General features: G+C 37.7%; 1 pseudogene; it reads left to right on the top strand.

Annotated features, from left to right (window-relative positions):
* The first annotated feature begins 3,029 nt into the window (after window positions 1-3,029).
* On the top strand, window positions 3,030-4,919 carry LOC146607766 (uncharacterized; annotated as a pseudogene).
* Window positions 4,920-7,062: the final 2,143 nt, after the last annotated feature.

The following is a 7,062-nucleotide window of genomic DNA, read 5'->3' as shown; positions in this document are numbered from 1 at the left end:
AAAAGCATACTATAAGAGCCACTTTAAAGTAGTGGAACCAGTGGAATATATACTTGACCGAAAAAATAACAAGTCATTCCAATATATTTCAATTTTAAAGTATTTGCAGCATATTCTTGACTGCCAGACAATCAGGCTGTTAATTTGAATACTGTAGATAATCAGCCTCAAAAAACTTCTGTGCACTACAAAACTATCTTCGATGGTGACTTCTTCCATGAAAATGGACTGTTGTCCAAGCAGGAAAGCATTTCATTGATATTATACATTGATGAATTCGAAATATGTAATCCCCTTGGTACATCACGGAGGAAGCATAAAATTTGTGGATTGTACTGGGTTTTGGGTAATTTGCCACCAGGCTGTAATTCTGCTTTAACCTCAATCTATTTGGCTGCTTTAATCAAAAGTAATGATCTGGAGTGCTATGGGTATGAGAAAGTGTTAAAACCTGTAATTAATCTTGTAATTTTGGAACAGAGTGGGATATTTCTGTCAAAGTTGGGCAGAACAGTAAAAGGCACTGTTCAGTGTGTTGTTGCCGACAACCTTGGTGCACACAGTATTGCTGGATTCTTTGAAAATTTCTCAGGGACATACGTAGGTAGATTTTGCACTGCAGAAACATCAGAGTTCCAGACTATTGAAGTCAGAAGTGAAGTCTTTACTTTAAGAACAAAAGACATTCATGCAGATCATTTACGAATTATCGAGGAAAACAAATGGCCCAGTTATTATGGTGTGAAATCAAAGTGTATTTTGTCAAAGCACCTCTCACATTTTGATGTTACCACTGGGTTTCCACCTGATGTTGTACATGATCTTTTTGAGGGAATTGTTCCTTTTGAACTTGCGCTTTGCCTCAATTTGTTAATCAAAAAAAAGTATTTCACATTATGTACATTGAATGAAGCAATATCATCTTTCAACTTTAAGTGGGCTGACAAAACAAATCGACCTCATCCTGTGGCTCTCAGTTTTGCATCCAAAAAAATGTAGGAGGGAATGCACACGAGAACTGGAGTCTTACCAGATTTTTGCCTTTGTTCATTGGGCAGAGTGTACCCTGTGAGGAGCCTGCTTGGCACATCTTAACAGACTTGAAGGACATTGTTGATCTTGTTGTCAGTCCTGTTCATACTGAGGACTCCATTGCATATCTTGGTTTTAAGATCTCCGAGCACAGAATCAAGTTTCAAGAGGTTTTCCCAGATGTTAATCTTAAACCAAAGCACCACTACTTGGAACATTATCCATACTTGATCCGTAAGTTTGGGCCACTGGTTGCACTATGGACTATGCGATTCGAAGCAAAGCATAGTTTTTTTAAAAGAGTTGCAAGGAACATCAGATGCTTCAAAAATGTACTTCTTTCCCTTTCACAGAGACATCAGTATCAGATTGCATATCATTTGCATGCAATTAGCTTTGCCAAACCCCCACTGGAAGTAACAGATGTTTCCACTGTTCACATTGATGTTCTTAACAAGGACATCTCAAATGCACTGAGACAGAAGTCTCCAGATATGGACAATGTGTGCTTGGCTAAAAGTGTAGCATATAATGGACTAATCTACAAGTGTGGGATGATCTTGATCCACGGCTCACTGGGAGGACTGCCAGAGTTTGGTGAAATCATCCAAATGGTGATACTGCAGGACAAACTAATCTTCATTCTGAAAAAGCTTAGCGGATGGTATATGGAACACTACAGAGCTTATGATCTCGAAACATCACCAAGCAAAGAAGTGGAACTTGTTGAGCCACAAGAACTGCATGATACCTACCCACTGGCAGACTACAAAATTAGAGGGATGCGTCTTGTCACCTTGAAAAGATATGTCCATGTTTAAAGGGTGAGGCCTCAAAATATGATAAAGTATTTTCTTAAGTGGGAAAACAAAACCCAGACCCATACAATACTAATGTGTTCTCAGAACATATTTATTTTATACTGCAAGCCAAAGTGGTGTGATGATGTCATTGGCAATTCATCAGTTATGTCATTTTTTTAATGCAGGTTGCTGGATTCCAGTCAGTGAATGCTAATCCTATGCTCTTCCCCCCTTCTGCTTCTCTTCTCTTTTTCTTCTTTCCTCTCCTTGTTGTCTCCTATATTCTCCTCACCTCCTCTCCTTCTCTCTTCTCTTCAATGTCTCCCATATTCTCGCCATCTCTCTTCTCCTCCCCTCTCCTCTTCGGTTTGCCTTCTCTCCTCGCTGCCTCAACTGATCTCCACCTCTCCTCTTCATTTTCTCCTCCCCTTTCCTCCTCTCTTTGCCTTCTCTCTTTTCCTCTAGTTTGACATTAAATTCTCCTAATTGGAAATGTCAGTGGTTTACATGTTGATCCTCACTAACTGTGCTTGTGCTTTGTTCTCAGACCACCATGGCTGGTTCAACACCTGCAAGACTGAAGGTGATTTTAGGAGAGAACAACATTGAAAAGCTGACTCTTCCAAATGGCATCCCAGAGTCACTTGAAGACCTTCTCAGCACGATAAAGACTACCTTGGGGTTAAAAGGTAACTTCAGACTGCAATACATGGACCAAGACTTTGGCAACGACTTCTTCAATCTGAATTCTACCACCGAACTTCGGAATTTGGGGACAATCAAAGTGATCCACCAGCAAACAAATCCACCTTTGATCAGTGCCGATCAGTCCACTTCATCTCTGTCTCTTTCATTTGAGTCTGATGACGGTATTTCGGTGGCATCAAATGACACAATTATCCTCTCATCCCCTGAATCTATGTCATCTCGAACACAACAGTGGCCAGAAGACTTTGCAATTCACCAATTTTCATATGACACAGAGCTACAGCTAGAGAGGGGGAATACTGAGTACCGTGTGAGCCAAAAAATGTTGACTTTAAGCGCCCGAATGCTGTCTGATATCCTGAAAAGAGTTGCAGAAGAAATTTACCGTTACAAGGCCTATCCAGAGGATGCACATTTCTGCGCAGCTGCAGAGGCCCTTATCAAAAAGCACCCATGTTTGAAAGAACCTGGATCATTCAATGGCTGCTACGGTTGGAAACAACGACTGAAGTACAAAATGGCAAACTACAGGACCCAGCTCAAATTACAGGGGTGTCCAGAGCTGTGTGTAAACTCACTGAAATCTAAAGCTACTACAGATGCTTTCCCTGCTAAAAAAAGTGAAGAAGCCAAAACGTTCTGAAGCTAACTTTTATCCATCCTTTCCTACTGGTGAGACTCTGGACAGCATGGAAAAAGTGAGACTAGAACTTCTGACAGAGATTGGGATAAGGGACAATGAAAGGGTCATCGCAGACAAAATGGCTAACACGTTTGCCTACAGACGACATGAGGTGGTAAACCAAGAACCAAGCATTCAGGAACTGAAGGACAGATGGCCTGCACTCTTCACACAGAAAGAGGTAAGAATGGAACTGAAGTGATTGAAGTCTGTATGCTTCAGGATTTATTGCAGTTAACTTTCATGAATCGGTCATAACTTGATGTGGTTGAGATTTTATAACACTGAACTTAATGAAAGAATTTACATTTTGAATTCCCATATATGTTATACTTTTTGGGATATAGACATTTTGGCATACAATCAGTTTCAGCATTTTGTTCCATAATACAATATCTACTGTCATTTGTGTTTTGTTTTTAGATAAATACAGAGTTCCAGAGGCTCATGGCTGTTCCTCTTGAGTGGAAGTTCATGGCCCAGTTAGACATGCACTCAAGTCAGCTGATCAAAGTCATACGTGCCAAAGGAGGAGCAACACGCCAAAAGATTGCGAACATCATGGACACATTGAACCAGGTAAATCTGTACCATCAAACAAGATACTTCGTAACTAAGAGGGCTGTCAAAATATATCTGAATCCAAAAAATATATATATATATCTGAATCCTTCATAAAGACAATATGGGCAGGCCAATGCTAATCATGGCTTTCATATGCATGAATGTTTTAGCGACTCAAAAAATACACCACTGAACTCATCCCCTTTTCTTTCTGTAATGAATCTCTGGGCTTGTGAATTACTGTTTTTAAATAAAGTACATGTAAGTTAAGCAATAAGAGTAAGGATGTCTGTCTTATGAAATTTAGAGTTTAAAATTAATCAACATTTGTTGTTCTAGACTGTGGACATTAATCATCGGAGGGAATGTGTGCTGAAAGCCCTCACCATCTTCCTGGGAGAAGATGCAGATGGCCTGATCAAGGAATACCTTGTAAGTTTCAACAGTTTGTCAGCACATCTTGTCAAAGGGACACAAAAAAAGTTAACTGTTAGAACAAACATAACACGTGAACCATAGTTGGATTGCTGACATGTATTTATTATCATGACCATATTGGACATTATGTAATTCCCAGCAACAACACATTACATATTGGATTGACTTTGTTTTAAGTAAGACGGGCTTACTTGATTATTTAAGTTCAAAGGAATAGTTTGACATGTTGGGAAATCTTATCTTTCTTGCTTACAATTTGATTAGAGTCAGATTGATACACCTCTCTCTGCTGTTTCTGGTGTGTGATGACACCCAGCCAAGAAATAGCCCAGCACATAACACATATTGGTACATCACCCAAAACACTTAATCACAGTAAGAAGTGAGGCTAATGATGATTTGTGTTTGTGTCTTGTACCCCTCTGTAGGACTGTGGAGCAGATGATGTTCAGAGGGACCTGGAGGAGGTCACCATGGCAGTGTATGTGATTCGGAAGGAGGGGGAGGGACTGCAGGAGCCACCTGAAGACATTGGCATTGTCATTGAGGGTGTGGAAGTGTTGCATGAACTAACTTCAGTTGCCTCAGCTTGTGCCCTGCTTCTAGGTTTGATCTATGCACTCAACCTAGCTTATCCAAAACCCTTTCGCTTCACTTTTGAAGTGCTCCAAAAAAATCTTCATGCAGCTTGATCAGCACAAGATGTCCCCCAAAGTCCAAAATCTGTATATCAAACTTCAAAGCTCCCAGTAATGGCACAGAACAATGACCAACAAATGGCCCTGTGCCATAATGCGAAGGAACAACTGTGTTTGGACATATAGCATGTAAAATATGTAGTCTCTTTTGGATGTTGGGCCTTTTTTATGCTCCAAGAGACCTCAAACCCCAATTTAATGTGCTTTTATACATACTTTGTATGGTATTTTTATTTATTTTTTAATTTTTTTTTCAGACATATTTGCCTTCGTTTCAAGGGAAAGGTTGCATTTCAGGTTTGATGTGCTCAGTTATACAACAAACTGTTGTGACATTCTAAAACTCTAAAGGAGTGTTTATATTTTTTCATCCCCATTGGTCAGCTACACTGTTCAGATATTTATTCATTGGCTATAGCTGAAGAGAAGTTTCTGTATACTCTTGGGGCACTTTTTCATAGTTGACACTGGATGTGTTAAGATTGATATTTGTGTAATACTGTGTTGCACTTTACACTTTGTTGACAACTTTGTGGTCCTACTAAGCGTTACTTGCATTTTGTGCATGTGTGTTTCAAAAAGGACAAATGTGTAATGTATTTGACCAAAAGCTGTGTTGGTTGCCATAAAGGTAATACTTTATTACATTTATACAATAAAGCATTTTAAAAAAAAACATTGGATTTTGAATTTTTGAAAAATATTTTCAGCCAACTTAAAATTTTGATTTAAGCTTTATTATACAAACTAAAATTTCATTTTAGAGTCACTACAAAAAGTAATTTACACTAAACCACATTATTAGGTTAGCAAAGAGCAATATTTTACTTTTGGGTTATGCAAATTATTGGGTTGGAAAAACTGAAAACTTTAAGTTGAAATGTCTTAATTTTAAGTTGGATTAATGCAAAATGTTTATTTGACAACAATTAATTTATTAAGTACATGTAACTTAAATCAGTTGTGTTAATTTAATGTATTAACTTAATTTCAAAGAACTTAATTAAATTTGGTGTTACCAATTGAAATAATTCAATTAAGTTGGTTCAACTATTTTCTTTTTTCAGTGTGTAATGCGCAGCAGCACAAAGCGTAGCTGCACAAATAACACTGGCACACTGGAAGAAGTAACCTCTGAACCAAAAATAACTGTATAAAATTCTAAATGTCCCTCAAACTCATTTTAATTAGCATATTTACGTGAAACCCTATTCACAGCACTCAGACTTCCAAGCCATCCAGACTCTCATTTCCTTCTCTTTGCTTATGTTCAGATTCAACTTCTTCCACTTCCACTGCATAAAACATTCAAAACTTGGCTTAAATATAAAAAAAGTATCAACTGCTGTTCATTTAAAATCTCATTAAAGTTTTACATTTTAAAAAGTAATATTCCTGCAGCTGGCACACCAGAAAAAATACCATAAAATAATAGAAATTTACCATTAAAATATAGTACTTTTCAATAATAATAAAAACTCCTCCTAAATATTTAAAATACCTGATAGTAGGGTCAAACACAGATGTAATGCAAAATATCAGACTAAAAATTACACAAACATATTGTTACCATTTGCTTTTAGTATGTTCAAGTAAAAATTGAATGTTCAGACTGGACTTCACAGTAAGTCATAGATATAAACTTTGCAGTATTTACACTTCTTAAATTATCCAAGGCCACTTGATCATTTCGTATGAGATTTATGAATACGAGATATGACAACTGTTAAACAGTTAGGGCACACTTATCTACTGCTCTCAGCATTTCATTTTGTTAACAAATAGACCACAATAGAAAATAGTTGCCCCTCTTTCAACACTCTTGGTAATTAATTTGAACTTATGTGCAGTTTATAACAATCCTCTGAGCCAAATGGCTCTTTAGGAGCCATATTAAAAAAAGCAGAATAAAAATTAAAAACATCCATCAGTTAAACCAAGGGTACCTTAAACAATCACATTGAACATGGCAAGTCTCCATGGTGGTTCTTATCTGAAAGTTAACATTTACACACTTTGGTCTTGGTCTGTTAATGCTCTTTGACCTGGTTCTAACTATAAATTGCCATTTTCTTCCCCAGGTTTTTACCTTGTTGTATGCATGCCCTCTTCCACTCAAAGTGGGCACTCCACTCTT

Source organism: Diplotaxodon limnothrissa, linkage group LG23 (genome assembly GCF_057381915.1).
Source record: "Diplotaxodon limnothrissa isolate DT_005_m linkage group LG23, D_limnothrissa_male_GT1.1, whole genome shotgun sequence".
Lineage (NCBI taxonomy): Eukaryota > Metazoa > Chordata > Actinopteri > Cichliformes > Cichlidae > Diplotaxodon > Diplotaxodon limnothrissa.
The sequence above is the reverse complement of the archived record's forward strand: the minus strand, read 5'-3'. Positions and strand labels throughout refer to the sequence as shown.